This window comes from Pogoniulus pusillus, chromosome 2 (genome assembly GCF_015220805.1).
Source record: "Pogoniulus pusillus isolate bPogPus1 chromosome 2, bPogPus1.pri, whole genome shotgun sequence".
NCBI lineage: Eukaryota > Metazoa > Chordata > Aves > Piciformes > Lybiidae > Pogoniulus > Pogoniulus pusillus.
The window spans coordinates 1542406-1560583 of record NC_087265.1 but is presented as its reverse complement, the minus strand read 5'-3'; positions in this window follow the sequence as shown (position 1 = coordinate 1560583).

The following is an 18178-nucleotide window of genomic DNA, read 5'->3' as shown; positions in this document are numbered from 1 at the left end:
GTGGCCTGAGCAGTGCTGAGCACAGGGGCACAAGAACCTCCCTTGTCCTGAGGCCCACACTGCTCCTGAGCCAGCCCAGGATGCCATTGGCTCTGCTGCCCACTTGGGCACTGCTGCCTCATCCTTCAGCTACTCTCTACCAGCACCCGCAGGGCCCTCTCTGCCTGGCTGCTCTCAGCCACTCTGCCCCCAGCCTGTAGTGCTGCTTGGGGTTGTTGTGGCCAAAGTGCAGAACCCTGCACTTGGCCTTGTTCAATCTCATCCCATTGGCCTCTGCCCACCCATCCAGCCTGGCCAGGTCCCTCTGCAGGGCTCTCCTACCCTCCAACAGCTCCACACCTGCTCCTAGCTTGGTGTCATCTGCAAATTTGATGATGCTGAACTCAATCCCCTGGTCCAGATCATCAATAAAGACAAGCATCTTCCCACCTCCCCTCCTAGTCATCACTCTTCAGTAAGGACACACAGTTATTGCTATCAGACTCCAGGTCAGCTGCTGACCTCTCTGGCAGGCAGAGATGGGTTTTGTTTCCCTCTGAGGCCTGTTCCTAAACCCTGTTGGAGTCAGGTTTTTGCCTCCCTGTCACTGCTGCAGTTTGCTGCAGCTGATCAATAGCTTCACGTTTATTGTGATTCTTATTTAGATCAAATTCTGACAGCAAATATAATCTTAAATACAAAGATCCAGGAGCTAGAAATGATTAAGTGCTCAGAGGTATCTGATCTAATACCCATGCTAGGAAATAAGATAAAACTACTAAAATAAAATCAATCAAAATCCTATTGAGGAATGAAATCCCAGAGATGCAACTCTTGGACCAGAATGAGAAAGTACTTTTGTCCTTCGAATGGGCATTAGGCTTCAGAGAGAGGGAATCACACAAGTGCTTGGGAATACTGCTTTCTGGCTTTGGTTTTTGGTAATCCAACTGCCACCCTTTCTTTTTGCTAATTGCTGCAAAATGGAGCCCTGTGCCACACTTTTGCCATAGTCCAGGATTCCTTTGCTGTGTTCTATATATAGAGCAAATGTCTTTGTAGAAGATCAGCACACATTTACCCCAGCCAATTATCTTTGGGTAGCTGAAAACTACATTCTGCATCCCCTTCAAAGCAAAATCCAAACCCATCAGAGCAAAATGGAATTCCCACCTGGTAAAACATAGAACCAGCTGGATGAGACCCCTAAGATCATTGGGCCAACCACCAGTCTAACATAGAATCACAGAATGTCAAGGGCTGGAAGGGACCTCAAAGGATCATCTGTTCCAGCCCCCAGTCAGAGCAGGATCACTTAGAGCAGATCACACAGGAACACATCCAGGCAGCTCCTGACTATCTCCAGACATATTCCAGGAAAACATCTTAGCAGCTATGTTCAGAGTGAGAGAAGGGCTCCTGGACAACAGAAAAAGGAGAAACTGAAGTTTCTACCTTATGGTGTCTTCTGTTGCTACCAAATGTGCTGCCACGAGAGCGCATGCTCCGTGACATGCGAGCAGCTGGGGACACAGGAGCAAGCTCTGTGTGATGGTGCACAGCCTTCAGCTGCAAAGCCTTCAGCTCAAGGGCAAGCTGGGCACCTGTGACAATCTGCAGGTTGGAAGTTCTGTTTGCTGCCTTCTTCATCACTCTGGCAGGGGAACATTAGTAGGTGCTATGAGATACCAAGTCAAAACCACACTGTGCTGGCCAGGAGCAAAATAAGGGAATTCTCCCTTTTGCTCTGCTCTCCTCAGACCCCACCTGCAGTCCTGTGTACAGTTCTGGAGCACCCAACACCAGCAGGACATGGAAGTGTTGGAGCCAGTGCAGAGGAGGCCACCAAGATGCTGAGAGGGCTGTAGCAGCTCTGCTATGAGGGCAGGCTGAGAGAGTTGGAGCTCTGCAGCCTAAAGAAGAGAAGGCTTTGAGGATACCTTGGAGTGGCCTTCCAGGATCTATGAACATGAAGTCAGCTTTCTTGTTTGTTTCTCTCCACCCCCACCCTTTCTTTATTGCTGACTTTCCCACATACTAATTCCAGCCAAAGAGCTCACGAGTGACTGCTGCCAATCTTTCCTTCTCAAAAAGAGGATATGCAACTTAAAGACAAGAGCAGAGTCATTATTTCATGGTTTATCAGCACAGACACCAGCCCCACTAATTCATCTCCCACTTACACACTATACAAGACGGCAGATGAGAATTAGTCAGGCACAAGTGACATAAATGTCTGGGTGATTGCTTCTGTTTTGTCCTTTGTGCATATTTTACTGACTAAACATAAAAGGGAATGGGGGGATAAAAAAAAGAAGTGTGAATATTAGCAAGCCATCTTCTCAAACTTAGGTTAGGAAAGTCCACTAGATTTCATTGTAAGAATGAGAATTTGCCCCATCTTTAGATCCACCTACATTATTTTTATACACCTACCCCCCAGTTGTAGCTTCATGTCTTTACTAAAAACCCTTCAAAGTGCCCCTCACACACACACACCCCTTAAACATTTTCATTAGGTACTCAGAGGTGTTACTCACAGTCTTCTAGCCCAGCACAGTGCTGACAGGCGCAATGAATCCCTGCTTCACCTGTATCACTATGCTCACACAGCAGGAGCTTCTGCTGGGAACAGCATGCCCTGCACGTTCTGCCCTCCAATCGCTACCTCCCAGGTTGCTAAACACAGCTCGGCCCACAGACCTTTGATACTTTCGGGTCAGAATCCAAATGAACCCTTTGGAAGGCAAACTGGGGGTATGCACATCTGTAAGGGTCCATGCTGCCCAAGTCCACCCACTGGAAGCACCAATGGCACTGTGGGCTGGAGCTGCTTTAAAACCAAACAGGTGACAGCCACACAAAGGCACAAAGTGCAAGGGCTGAGGCTCCTGCCCACCTTGGCACTGTGGGCTAGAAGTGCTTTAAAACCAAACAGGTGACAGCCACACAAAGGCACAAGGTGCAAGGGCTGAGGCTCCTGCCCACCTCGGCACAGATTAAATCACTCCTGCGAACAGTTTGGTAGAAGGAAGCTCCTAAAAAAACTAAAAAGCAGAGCCCAAAGCAAGGCCCATTCTAGATGACTTCAGCTTCAGCACACTTCAGTTTGTTTTGAATTGCAGAAGTGCAGAGAAAGGGAAGAAAGATCTCCCTCTCCACAGCATAACCCCCAACAGGCACTCGGCAGCCAGCACCGCCGCCACAGCAGCGCCACAGCTGGCGCAAGGCAAGGCGGCGGAGAGCAATCGCAAGAGGCTCAGCTCCTGGGAGCGGCTCAGGCACGCACTGCCCTTCACACCAACAAGGGTCAGGGTGTCAGGAGCCAGCTCCACATCTCCAAGTCACGGTGGCCCCCCCGCAGCGAAGCCCAGGGCTCACCCTGCGCTCGGCAGCCGCTGCCGGCAGGCGACGAGGGAACGCTTCCGCAAGCACGGCCATGTGCCTGCTCCTCCAGACCCTGACCCCCCAGCTCGCCAGAAAACAGCTGCCTCCACACTCCTTCTTGCCCTCTGCCCCGAGCTAAAACGTAAAGCTCACAGCACATGACGGCAGCTCTTTCCCACCACAACGGCGCGGGGACACAGGAGTGGGAAGGAAGGTGGCTTTAAACCAAAGCCTTTTCCTTCAGTGAAGGAGCAGATCGATAGCCTAACAGCCAGACATCAGCAGTGTGCACAGCCACATGGCAGAGGGAGTGGTGGGAGCACGGATTTCACACAACCACAGAGGATCAGGGGCTGGAAGGGACCTCCAAACTCATCCAGTCCAACCCCTCCTGTCAGAGCAGGAGCACCCAGGGCAGGGCACACAGGAACACATCCAGGCAGGTTTTGAAAGTCTCCGGGGGAGGAGACTCCACAACCTCGCTGTGTAAAATCACAGAATGTGAGGGGCTGGATAGAACCTGGGAAGATCACCTGGTCCAGCCTCCCTGCCAGAGCAGATCACACAGCAACACATCCAGGCGGGTTTTGAATACCTCCACTAGAGGGAGACTCCACAACCCCCTGGGCAGCCTGTGCCAGGGCTCTGTCACAATCATCCCCTGCCAAAGTGCAGAAGGGAAGCATTCGAGGTGAGATTAGAGAAGAGCAGTTAATAGGTCTCTTTACTCACTGCAAACATTACCTCAAACCAGCCCCGTGCCAGCCCAACCCCCCCATTCAAGTTGAATGACTCCCATCCCGACACAGTCACCTGGAAGCAACAGGAAGAGTTTCTCTCTATGCAGACATAGAGCTGTTGGAGTCTGGAGAAGGATGACAAAGATGCTCCCAGGACTGGAGCAGCTCTGCTGTGAGCACAGGCTGAGGGAGCTGGGGGGGTGCAGCCTGCAGAGGAGAAGGCTCCAGGGGCACCTCAGAGCTGCTGCCAGTGCCTGAAGGGATCCTGCAGGAAGGCTGCAGAGGGACTTGTGCTGAGGGGTCTGGAGCCAGGCCAAGGGGGAATGGTTTGGAGCTGAGGCAGAGCAGGGAGCAGAGAGTGGAGCTGAGGCAGAAGTTGTTGAGTGTGAGGGTGGTGAGAGTGTGTCCCAGGCTGCCCAGGGAGGCTGTGGCTGTCTCCTGCCTGGGGATCTTGCAGGCCAGGCTGGATGAGGCCTTGATCAGCTGAGTGTAGCTGAGAGGTGTCCCTGGGCATGGTGTGGAGGTTGGAGGGGATGAGCTCTGAGGTCCCTTCCAACCTGAATCATTCCATCATTCAGCTTCTGAGGTTTCTTAGAAAACAAGTAAACAAAAAAGCAAAAAACCAAACCACAAAACTGCCCAAAGCAGACAACAGAACCACACCCCAAACTCCAACAGAGTGAAAAGAGCTCCAGAGGTGAAAGGGGCAGAGCTCTGGACCTAACCGTGTCATTCAGAGGTGTTCTGCAAGCATAGAGACCTGCAGCAGGGCTCGTTTATGATCTGCATTTCCATTTGCAACCAGCACTTTTGAACTGCAGCATTTTGTCCTCCTTGCTGCAGTCAAAAGAAATAAACCAATGGACCAATCACCAGCTACAGAGACACTTCATACTGAGCCAAAAATAAGACTAACCTCTATCCACCAGTTCCTGCAGCATCTTTACCCTGTTTTGCACTGCTGAATGATTTTTTTGGACTTCCCACTAACTTGTCTTATTTTCACTCCTCAAGAAGCTTTATACCACCTGGAATTTGGGCTAAGAAATAGAAGCAGGAGGTTGGGGCACTCCAGCTAGCAAGGCAAGAGGAAGTCGATGTCAAATTCATTCCCAAAGAGCTCTTTATTTCTCCTTTCAGTCTTTGTTTCCATTGCACTTTGTGTTTTGCCTTTGGAAATAAGGCAAGGGAGGGAGAATTTTCCCCACTTCACCTCCCTTTGATGAAGCACCTTGAGTTTTACTCTTGACTGCCAACAGTGGCAGGAAAGCAGCTGCGCTGGCAAAGGCCACATGTCTGTAGTCCGTCATAAGAGAAGGAATATTGACCCCTTCTTCCAGCTATTCTTCTCAACTCTTCTGATGGAAGGAAAGAAGAACAAAGACAAAAACCTTTGCCCTTAAATACAAAGCTCAAAACCAATAAATCAGCAAACATCTCCCCCAGGTACTGTATTTTTTTAGCTGCAGGATTAATGGTTTGCACTTTTTTGTCTTTATTTTGATTTTCTGTGATTCTGTGAATTAACCAGAGGGCAGCAAAAGAAGCAGGAGCCATTGCAAGCCACAGAAAGGCCAACAGGAAAGTGAGCAAGGCCTCATGAGGTGGCCAAAATCCCAGCAGGCATTGGCTGATGCAGCAGGGAGAAGAAAAAGCAACTACCTGAAAGGAGACCGTGGCCAGGTGGGGTTGGTCTCTTCCACCAGGCACCCAGAGGCAGGAAGTTGCAGGCAGATGGAGGACAGGCTCTGCTCCCAGGCAACTTGTGCAGGACCAGAGGGCATGGCCTGAAGCTGTGCTAGGGGAGGGTTAAGTTGGATATTAGGAAGCTTCCACATGGAAAAGATGATCAGTGATGTGTCCAGTTCTGGGCTCCTCAATTCAAGAGAGATGTTGAGGTGCTGGAAGGTGTCCAGAGAAGGGCAGCAAGGCTGGGGAGGGGCCTGGAGCACAGCCCTGTGAGGAGAGGCTGAGGGGGCTGGGGGTGTGCAGCCTGCACAAGAGGAGGCTCAGGGCAGAGCTCATTGCTGTCTGCAGCTACCTGAAAGGAGGTTGTAGCCAGGTGGGGTTGGGCTCTGCTGCCAGGCAGGCAGCAAGAGAACAAGGGGACACAGCCTCAAGCTGTGCCAGGGGAGGTCTAGGCTGCATGTCAGCAAGAAGTTGTTGGCAGAGAGAGTGACTGGCATTGGAACGGGCTGCCCAGGGAGGTGGTGGAGTCCCTATCCCTGAAGGTGTTTAAGAAGAGGCTGGGCTGAATGAGGCACTTAGTGCCATGGGTTAGTTAATCAGAAGGTGTTAGGTTGGACTCAATGATCCCAGAGGTCTTTTCCATCCTGGTTAATTCTGTGGAGGACAGCCCTGTTATTGCCTGCTCAAAGGAGCTGTTAGGAGTGAGGAGAAGGCAGTGACATCTGACAATTTAGAGAAGGAATAGGAAGAAAAACAAAGGGGAAGGAAAAAAACAAATCAGAAAAAGCTTTGCAGCTGTGTGGGAAGACAAACTCTGCACTCTGCATGCCTGTCATTGAGGGCTGCATGGAGCTGCCTGGGTAGACAGGCAAACGATTCCCACACCAACAGCTTCCCCAGCTCGTTCAGAGCTGCTTAGCCATGTTAAGCCACGTGCTGCCAGACACATCCAGCAGCATGCTGGTCCTGCTTCCCTTCATCCTTCCACCCTAGCCATTTGCTGGCTGCCATCCATCACTGCCAGCCCCAGGCACGCTGAAGTATGTTCAAGTCCTTGTCACAGGAGCCTCATCCCTTGCCTGAAAGGAAGGCTGTGAGCTTTCCCCACAGCAACACCAACAACACTTGCAATAAGCTGACAAAACATGGGATGCCTTTCTCTCAAGGCATGCAGCAACAGCAAACAGCCAAAGGTAGCCTGGAGCACACCCAGCCCAGGCCAGATGGGGTGCCAGGACACTTGGTCCATCAGGTCATGCTGGCCCAGAGCAGTCTTGCTGTCAGGAGGCTGAAACGATCTGGTACAGAAAGAAGGATTCTTTCTAGCAGAATGTCATGGGAGGGGAATAGGCCTGAAACATGTCCTGGCAGAGACAGAGAGAAAGGAGAGGAGGAAAGGGGAAAAGACAAGAAGGAGGAAAGGAAAAACAAACAACAACAAAAAAAAAGAACAAAGAAATGAGAGGGGAAAGAAGACAATGAGACTGAAGTATAATGGGGTATCTGACAGCCTCTTTTCTCCTGGCAGCTGCTTGCTATGTTTTGCATAACCTTCTTAAGAACACAAGTCAGTGCTCTGGGGATGGATTTATGGCATATCTCCCAACTGTTCCTTCTCCCAGGAGGGTCTGTGTATCAGAGATGGCCTCTTTCTCCAGAGCCACTGCTTCAGCTGCTGGTCCTCCCCCCCCCCGAGATGCCCAGCTGGGTGTCCAGCCCAACAGCACACAGTAACTGCCAACTTCTTCATCTACTTGTAACACATTTCCTGGCTGTGCTCAAAGGGCTTCTGAGAAAGGGGAAACCAGAGATCAGCTCCAGGCCAGAGGCAATGGGATGATCATAACAAGATGACCTTATTGAGAGGCTCTCCACTGCACCAGAGCTTTCTTTACCTTTTCAATGTTTGTGTACTGTGTCTTTCAAGATGACCTTTATGCTACTGCAGCTAAACTAATAGCTGAGGCCACGAACTGCACGGAAGCAGACAAACTATCCTGGTGTGTTTTCCCTCCTTCCCCTGCCCTCCTTTGCAGCTCCATAAACATGAACGCACTTTACACCTGCATTTTTGTTTTCCAGCCCTTCCAGCAGTTTTAAGCCGGAGTGAGACTCAGGGAGGAAAGGAGAAGGGAAAGAGATCAGGAGATAACAACCTCAGCTCCAGTGCATTACTTTTTTAAACCATAGTTTTCAAATAATGAAATTAAAATACAAATGCTGCACACAGCCTGGTACTGCCTAATGGGAAGCATCATGCAGATCTGGCCCCTCCAAGAGCTGAGTCTGCAAAGGCAGGCTAAGCCCGATTCAAACAGTGCACTGCTGTTCTGGCTGGCATCAAAGCAGCAGAGCAAACAGCAGCACATAAGGGAAGGTGACAGCCAGCAGAGTGGTGTGTGGCAGCTGAGGGAGGCCATGAGAGGCAATGGGGGGTAGGAAGGGGATGTGTTCATGCACCTTCTGTGATAAGAGACTCACTCTGCAGCTCTCTCTCAGATCAGGTTTAAGAGCACACACTCAAACAGTGGCCGATCTTCCTGGTAAAGCTGAAATTCCCATCTTAATGTCAACTAGCACAAGAAAGCCACCAAGCTCCTGCACCAGGATCAATGGGGACAACATCTCTCTTGCAAGGGGACAGAGGCAAGGAGAAAACCTCGCCCTGTGTTCATAAACCCACCAGGTCCCACGGGAACAACAGCCAAGCACCAAACTCTCTCAAAACAAATAGAAGTTTATAACTGAAAATCACAGAATGGCTCAGGCTGGAAGGGACCTCAGAGCTCATCTCTTTCACCCTCCCCACTATGCCCACGGACACCTCTCAGCTACACTCAGCTGATCAAGGACACATCCAGCCTGGCCTGCAACACCCCCAGGCAGGAGGCAAGCAGCCTCCCTGGGCAGCCTGGGACACACTCTCACCACCCTCACACTCAACAACTTCTGCCTCAGCTCCAAACCATTCCCCCTTGACATGTCTGCAGACCCCCTCAGCACAAGTCCCTCTGCAGCCTCCGTGCAGGATCCCTTCAGGCACTGGCAGCAGCTGTGAGGTGCCCCTGGAGCCTTCTCCTCTGCAGGCTGCACCCCCCCAGCTCCCTCAGCCTGTGCTCACAGCAGAGCTGCTCCAGCCCTTGGCTCATCCTTGTGGCCCTCCTCATGCTACCCCTACCCTCACTCCTTCCCTCTCCAGCCACAGCCTGAACCCTCCCAGCTCTTCCTAACTGCAGATTTTCTCTTGCCTTGCTTTGCTAATAAACTGATTATGCAGTAAATCAGCTCACAAAGCAGCCAAGGTCCAAAGGAGGCTTATGCCAATACCCAGCTTCCTACTGCTATTTACGACCTCCCCTGCCTGAACCCTGGTCGCCGGCAGTGACTCAGCAGTCGCAGGCTTCCTATTTGTATTCTCAGAGCATTGCCAGAGCGTTTGGATCTGCCTGTCTGCCTTGTGCTGTGATCAGAGCCATCAGCTCGGGCTGCATCGCTCTGAGGAGGACTACAGGTCTCCATGGGGGCTGCACAGGAGCTCCAGACAGTCCTAAACGCTCAGGGGAGCTGCTGAAGATCACCCAGCGGATCTCACCGAGCACACTGATGCCCAGCACCCGTTCTGTGTTATCAGGCACTTGGAGGGTGTTAAAAAGCTTCCTTAAATACCAAATGCATTTGTCTGGAATGGATGTGTTGTGCAAAGCCAGAAGAAAACAGCTTTGCCTTGAGTGACCTGTTCTAGTGGGAGGTGTCCCTGTCCATGGCAGGGGAGGTGGAACTGGCTGAGCTTTGAGGTCCCTTCCATGATTCTCTGATTCACATCACTACAGCACAGTAACACTTCTCCTGCAGCCCTGCAGAATGGATTAGAAGCATCTGAATATTTCTGTTGTGCCTTGGTTTTTTATTCCCTCTCCCCAGCACCAATGTCTGCTGTGACAGACTCACTCAGGGCTGGAAGGGACCCCAAGAATCAGACAGTTCCAAGGCCCCTGCCATGGGCAGGAACACTTCACACTAGGATCAGGCTGCCCAAAGCCTCATGCAACCTGGCCTTAAACATCCTTTAAAGGATGATGAGTGGACTGGAGCACTGCCTGATGAGGAGAAGCTGAAGGACCTGGGGCTGCTTAGTCTGGAGAAAAGAGTGAGAGGGCATTTAATCAATGCTTATCAATTTCTGAGGGCTGGGGGTCAGAGGAGGGGGACACAGGCTCTGCTCCCTGCTCCCTGGGATAGGACAAGGAGCAATGGATGGAAGCTGCAGCACAGCAGGTTCCACCTCAACACAAGGGGGAACTTCTTTACTGGAAGGGTCCCAGAGCACTGGCACAGGCTGCTCAGAGAGGCTGTGGAGTCTCCTTCTCTGGAGCCTTTCAAGGCCTGTCTGGATGTGTTCCTTTGTGCCCTGAGCTAGATTGTGTGGTCCTGCTCTGGCAGAGGGGTTGGACTGGATGAGCTCTTGGGGTCCTTTCAAATCCCTAAGATCCTGTGAATCTGTGCCCTTCCACCATCTCCCTGGGCAACCCCTTCCAGGCTCTTGCCACGCTCATGCTGAGGAACTTCTTCCTACCATCCAGTCTGAATCTCCCCATTTCCAGCTTTGTTCCATTCCCCCCACTCCTATCACTACCTGACAGCCTAAAAAGTCCCTCCCCAGCTTTTTTGTAGGCCACTTCAGATCCTGCACAGCCACAAGAAGGTCACCTGGGAGCCTTCTCCTCTCCAGACTGCACAGCCCCAACTCCCTCAGCCTCTCCTCACAGCAGAGCAGCTCCAGCCCTCTGCTCATCCTCCTGGCACTTCTCTGGGCGCTTCTTTGGGTTGGTTCTTTTTCTTCCTCTCTCCTCTCCTTGCTAGGAGTCCACAGCCAAAATGAAAAAATAAGAACCTTCTGGATCCTGTCTTGATAAGGTCAGATTGTGGAATTTTTCTTTCCAGCAATTTAGGCAAGCTCTCTGCTTCCAGAATGCATTTGCTCAGTAATAAACAATCCCCAGACAGCCAGGCTGTGCAGCCTGGAAACAATTAAGGCAAAATTGGGGAAAGCAGCACATGAATAAGCATTCCACTTTAATGAAATTAGACTGAAATATTCAGAAGCAAAGGAAGTAAAAGCATTTTCAAATTGGATTAATGAGACAGATTGGCAAACCCCTGTGCCAGTGCAGGTACCCTGTGCATTCTCCTTCTGACATCAAGCTACACAGAAAATGTGCTGAGCAATTACAGAGCTGTGGTGTGGGGGAGGCTGTGGTCGAGCACCAGGCACACACCAGCATTTGGGGCTTCACAATTTAATGTTTGGTAGAAAAAAGAACAGAAGTTTAGCCAATTTTCTTTGAGTTGTATGAAAGGAAGCCTGGCAAGCAGCAGATGGAGAGAGTTTGCTTACCAAAGTAGGCTAAAACCCAGCTTAGTCCAGAAATGAGTTCACAATTGATGCCATGAAGAATTATACACTCACAGAATGGCTCAGGTTGGAAGGGACCTCAGAGCTCAGCTCCTCCATCCTCCCCACCATGCCCAGGGACACCTCTCAGCTACACTCAGCTGCTCAAGGACTCATCCAGCCTGGCCTGCAGCACCCCCAGCAAGGAGGCAGCCACAGCCTCCCTGGGCAGCCTGGGACACACTCTCACCACCCTCACATTCAACAACTACTGCCTCAGCTCCACTCTAACCCTGCTCTGCCTCAGCTCCAAACCATTCCCCCTTGGCCTGGCTCCAGACCCCCTCAGCACAAGTCCCTCTGCAGCCTTCCTGCAGGATGCCTTCAGGCACTGGCAGCAGCTCTGAGGTGCCCCTGAAGCCTTCTCCTCTGCAGGCTGCACCCCCCCAGCTCCCTCAGCCTGTGCTCACAGCAGAGCTGCTCCAGCCCTTGCATCATCTCTGTTGGATAAGCAGTTAAGTAAACTAGTTTAGCTGTCTCAGCTTGCTAGAGAGCCAAGCAAAACCCCTTTGAAACAACCAAGATTTGTTTCCTGTTTTTTTGCCACCATGAACATTCCTTTACAGTTACCTGTTTTGCATAACTGCATTTACCACTTACACATCACACACTTAATTGCAAATCCATCACCTGTGGACTTGTAGCAAGAGATCCAAAAAGCACCCAGGCCATTACTTTTAATTGGGTTCCACTCCTACATCTCCTCTGCCCAACATCCTCATGCAATTTCTACATAAATTGTGAAATGATTCAGAAGGGAATAGTTGCACATCCTGCTTGTGCCATCTGGGCCTCTCCATTCAAAAGAAATGTTGAGGTGCTGGAAGGTGTCCAGAGAAGGGCAGCAAGGCTGGGGAGGGGCCTGGAGCACAGCCCTGTGAGGAGAGGCTGAGGGAGCTGGGGGTGTGCAGCCTGCAGCAGAGGAGGCTCAGAGCAGACCTCATTGCTGTCTGCAACTACCTGAAGGGAGGTTGCAGTCAGCTGGGGTTGTCTCCTCTGCCAGGCAAGCAGCAACAGAACAAGTGGACACAGTCTCAAGTAATGCCAAGCAGGTCTAGGCTGGATGTTAGGAGGAAGATGTTGGCAGAGAGAGTGATTTGCATTGGAATGGGCTGCCCAGGGAGGTGGTGGAGTCGTCTGGAGATGCTGAAGCAAAGCCTGGCTGGGGCACTTAGTGCCATGGTCTGGTTGCTTGGCCAGGGCTGGGTGCTAGGTTGGGCCGGATGAGCTTGGAGGTCTCTTCCAACCTGCTTGATTTTATGACTCCTTGGTGCTGTTTTCTCAGGAGACTGAAAGAACCCCCACCCAAGCAAAGCTAGAAGCAAACTGCACTCGGTTTGCTGAAGCACTATTTCAATTTGGAAAGTTCACAGCCATTTCAGGAGGAATTAATGAACGCTGCTAATAGCTGGATCCGAGTTATAAGGCATTAGAAGGACACAGTCATGAGGAAAGGCAATATATAACCTTTAGATGGGACAATTACAGATCAATTATTACAGCCAGAGAAGAGCAGTTGAAAGGAGCCTCTTCATTAATCAAAGATTATCTCAAATTAGAATGTTTAATTATTTGCCAAGGTTCTTTGTAAATTCTTCTGCACGAGGGGAAAAAAAAAGAAAGAAAAGAAAGGAAGGGGAAAGCCAGGGGGCTGTGGCAGCCTGCTAGCTTTTGGAACAGAGCCTTTTCACAGGGTTTTTAAGCTAAATACCAAATACTTTCAAAGACCATGAGGCACAGGGGAGGAGAACTCACAAAGTGACAGTGAGGATGCCACAGCTGCAGTTTGCTAATGCACTGAGACTGGTGGGAATTGTTCACTCTTTGGATGTCTGCCTACATCCTAAAATGGCTCAGGGTGGGAAAGGACCTCAGCTCTTCCAACCTCCCCACCATGCGCAGGGACACCTCTCAGCTACACTCAGCTGCTCAAGGACCCAAGGAGGAGGCAGCCACAGTTTCCCTGAGCAGCCTGTGCCAGACTCTCACCACCCTCACACTCGACAAGTTCTTCCTCAGCTCCACTCCAACCCTGCTCTGTCCCAGCTCCAAACCATTCCACCTTGGCCTATCTTTAGACACCCTCACAAAAAGTCCCTCTGCAGCCTTCCTGCAGGATCCCTTCAGGCACTGGCAGCTGCTCTGAGGTGCCCCTGGAGCCTTCTCTTCTGCAGGCTGCACACACTCAGCTCTCTTACCCTGTCCTCACAGCAAAGCTGCTCCAGCCCTTGCAGCATCTTTTTGGCTTCCTCCAGCAGCTCTGTGTCCTTCTCATGCTGGAGACAGCAGAGCTAGAGGCAGGATTGAAGGTGAGGTCTGAGCAGAGCCAAGGGGCTGATGTAAATGTCCTACACACTGCACTTACTGGGTCTGATTTATGCCAGATTCAGGTCAAACTTGTGGGCATCTGAGGTCAGGCTGGATGTGGCTCTGCACAACCTGATCTAGTGCAAGTTGTCCCTATCCATGGCAGTGGGGAGGAACTGGATAATCCTTGTGGTCCCTTCCAACCCTGACAATTCTGGGATAAATGAAATGACACCACACCCAAAAGCATCTGACAGCAGCTATCACTCAGTTCCTGATGGCAGAAGAGCCACCTCTTACTGCTGCCCACTGCCTTCACTCCCAATTTGAGCCCAAACTGTCAGATGCAGTTGTTATTATATCAGAATGGGCGGGGGGGGGGGAGGGGAAGCTGACTTGTGCCAGGTTTTAAGATAGCTCACAATTTACCTGTAAATTACACAAAAAACCTACCCCAATTCTACCATCCATTGGCATGAAAATTGCTTATTGATTCCCAGAGCAGGCTGGAGATATTTTACATTAAATCACTGCAATAAAACTGAAGTTTATAGTGCTGGGGAACTTCTGTGAAGAGTTGTTAAAAGGGAGGAAATTAGTTTTATGATACCAAAAAAAAAGATAAAATAGGTTTGAAAATATTTCTTTTTATGGGGGGTGGAGGGGGAAAAAACCTGAAGGTTTGGGTTCTTTTTTATTGTATTTATCTACTTATTATGATTTATTAAAGAAATAAAGGGAAGGGCAACTGACATCATCTATTTGGACCTGAACAAGGCATTTGCCTCTGTCGCTCATCCTGGTCACCAAACTGGAGCAACACAGACTGCCTGGGTGGAGCACTGCTGGATAAGGAATTGGCTGCATGGTGGCACGCAGAGACTGGGGAGCAAGGGCACAATGCCCACCTGCAGACCAGTGCCAAGTGGCTCCCTCAGGGGTCAATGCTGGCACCAGTGCTGTGTAACATAGTCAGTGACATGGGCAGAGGAATCAGTGCACCCTCAGCAAGTGTGCAGATGGCACCAAGCTGTGTGGCAGTTGACTTGCTAGAGGGCAGTGACACATCCAGAGGGACCTGCTCTCCTCAGACCCCACCTGCAGTCCCCGGGGCAGTGCTGGAGCCCCCAACACAAGCAGGATATGGAAGTATTTGAGCCAGTCCAGAGGAGGCCACCAAGATGCTCAGAAGGCTGCAGCAGCTTTGCTGTAAGGACAGGCTGAGAGAGTTGGGGCTCTGCAGCCTGGAGAAAAGAAGGTTTCCAGGAGACTTTGGAGAGGCCTTGCAGGACCTGAAAGGGACTACAGGAGGGCTGGGGAGGGACTATTGAGAAGGTCTGGTAATGACAGGAGGAGGAGGGGGTTTCAAGTGGCAGAGGGGAGATTGAAAGTGGATGTTAGGAAGTTGTTTGCAGTGAGGGTGGTGAGACACTGGCACAGGTTGCCCAGGGAGGTTGTGGAGGCACAGAATCTGCAACCTCCTTGGTGATGTTCAGGTCCAGCTTGTATGAGGCCTTGAGCAACTTGTTCTAGTGGGACATGTCCCTGCCTATGCAGAGGAGTTGGAAGTGGCTAAGCTTTGAGGTCCCTCCCAATCTAAACCATTCTGAGTCTATGAATTTTCACTTCCAGCTCATTTTAATTCACGCCAAGGCAATGCTGTCTGCATAGCAGTGCAGGTTTTCCTCCTCCAGAAAGCAGAGCCCTTTGTAACAATGCAATCTATTAACTAAAATTATCAGAAGGAACAATTCAGAGCAGAGCATAGCTGCCAGCATTGTGCCTGTCTTGTACCACAGGGGTAGGTCTCCACCTTTTTAAAATCACTTCCCTTATTCTCTGCAGCACAGAAATGTGTGAGGGAGGGCAAGAGAGCCAGGAGTGAGCTGGCACTTGTGCACCAGCATTGGCTCTCCCTTATCAGTGCTGAATGGAAGCGAGAGCCCTGCCTTGACTCCATGGAATTATTAGTTAAGTCTATTCGCACACCCAAACGAAACATCTGCTAGATCAAAGCCAGAGCTGCCCCCAGCAGCAACCCTTCCCTGTTCTGCCCGTGGAAAAAATCCCTGCTTCTGCTTCAGCAAAGCACTTCAGCACCCAGGCTGCTTCACTGGAGCCACCATAAATCGACATAAATATACAAGGCTTCGAGCCCAGGGCACAACTGCTTTGCTGGAACCAGACCTAGGGAGCTTCCCGATGATCTGCTAATCCTGGTTTGTCATGCATGAAGCCCCCAGTGCCAAAAACGTGTCCAAGACACAATGCATCTGCAGACATTTGGACTCCTGAGGTCAGCCTCTATGTTCAGACAAGATCACAGAACGGTAGGGGTTGGAAGGGACCTCTGAAGATCACAGCACCATGTAGGTTGGCAAAGCCCCTCAGGAGCACCAAGTCCAACCCAGAACCTTACTCTACAAGATTCACCTTAAACCCAAGCACCACATTCAAATGACCCTTAAACACATCCAGGGTAGGTGACTCCACCACCTCCCTGGGCAGCTCATTCCTCCTAACATCCAGCCTAGACCTCCCCTAGCATAGCTTGAGACTGTGTCCCCTTGTTCTGGTGCTGATTGCCTGGCAGCAGAGCCCAACCCCACCTGGCTACAGCCTCCCTGCAGGGAGCTGCAGGCAGCAATGAGGTCTGCCCTGAGCCTCCTCTTCTGCAGGCTGCACACCCCCAGCTCCCTCAGCCTCTCCTCACAGGGCTGTGCTCCAGGCCCCTCTCCAGCCTTGCTGCCCTTCTCTGGACACCTTCCAGCACCTCAACATCTCTCTTGAATTGAGAGGCCCAGAACTGGACAGAGAGATTTTGAGAGACAGAGCCCAGAAATTCTGTGCTACCTGACATACCTGCACAGGCTGCACTTTCCTAGCAGACAGCAGCTTCCACCTGACCGTGGAGAACACTCCCAAGAATTGTGACCCAAGGGCACATCCATCTCCAGGTTTCCACCTGGTTTATCTCTCCATGGGCTCTCCACCATCCTTCTCCCACCTGGTGCTGAAAAAAAAAATGAGGCCATGACTTCACAGCCAGTTGCAAAACTAACTTGGAGATAAACTTTTTGCAGCAAGGTTCATCTCTTCATTATGGAAGTTCAGAGCCTGCTATAAAAGGATCCCAATATCTCCTTGTGACCACTATTAGCTTTTGCCAAAGTAAAAAAAAAGGGGGGGAGGAATGACAATGATTGCATTAATAAAGGTGCAGGAGCTCTGGTCAGCATTTTAAATTGCCCCAGTCTGTAGAATGTATTAACCCACCTTTGAAAATAAAATACCTGCCTGCAGGAACTCTCAATGCATTTCCCATTAAAAGAATAAATCCCAGTTCAGCTGCTTGAAAATTGGTTGCATATCTGATGAGCTGCTTCTGCACTGTGCCAGGCTTAGCCCCACAGTGTCCCCAGGGACCCCCCTGTACTGCACTGAAAGGGACTGAAAATAGACTTTATTACTGAAAATGACAGAATGGCTCAGGCTGGAAGGGACCTCAGAGCTCAGCTCCTCCAACCTCCCCACCATGCCCAGGGACACCTCTCAGCTACACTCAGCTGATCGAAGCCTCATCCAACCTGGCCTGCAACACCCCCAGCAAGGAGGCAGCCACAGCCTCCCTGGGCAGCCTGGGCCACACTCTCACCACCCTCACACTCAAAAACTTCTGCCTCAGCTCCACTCTAACCCTGCTCTGCCTCAGCTCCAAACCATTCCCTCTTGGCCTGGGTCAGACCCCCTCAGCACAAGTCCCTCTGCAGCCTTCCTGCAGGATCCCTTCAGGCACTGGCAGGCAGCTCTGAGGTGCCCCTGGAGCCTTCTCCCCTGCAGGCTGCACCCCCCCAGCTCCCTCAGCCTGTGCTCACAGCAGAGCTGCTCCAGACCTGCCATCATCTTTGTGGCCTCCTCTGTCCTCACTCCACAGCTCTGTGTCCATCCGGGACCAGTAGCACTGGAGGCAGTGCTTGAGGTGGGGTCTGAGCAGAGTAGAGCACAAGGGCTGCACCTCCTCTCAGCAAAGGGGAAGAATCACCTTGCAGAGCTGGATCACAGCTTTACAAGAGACAACATCATAATTCTGACATCTCAGGAGCTGATTGCAAACACACCTCAGAGCAGGTTATCACCAACTGTCATTAGTCAATATCTAATTTTGCTCTGCATCACACAAACAACATCTCCATTTGCAAGCTGCTCAGGGCTGCACTAAGATGGAGCACCCAGCAGTAAGGGTCAGTCCTGCCTGCCAAGCCCACGGCACAGCTCCCGCAGTGCAAAAGGACTGGAAACACCACCAAGAAACCTCTTGGTGGTCTTCTTGGTATGAGTCATAGGGATTTCACTGCTGGGGTAGTGTCCTTCCTCCCCTAGAAGTTTATCTCTGTCCAAATGAAAAACTATATATAATCATAGAATTGTTCCTATCTTCCACACCAGGAAAAGTCCCCAGTGGCCACAGACTATCTTAACACCTTATCCATTCCACTAACTGCCTTGGTGAGAGCAGGTTTCAAGGTGCTCAAGGTCAGTGCTGCTCAAGCCAACCATAAAACGGTTTAGGTTGGAAAGGACCTCAAGGATCATCCAGTCCCAACCTGTTCCAGTCAGAACATCT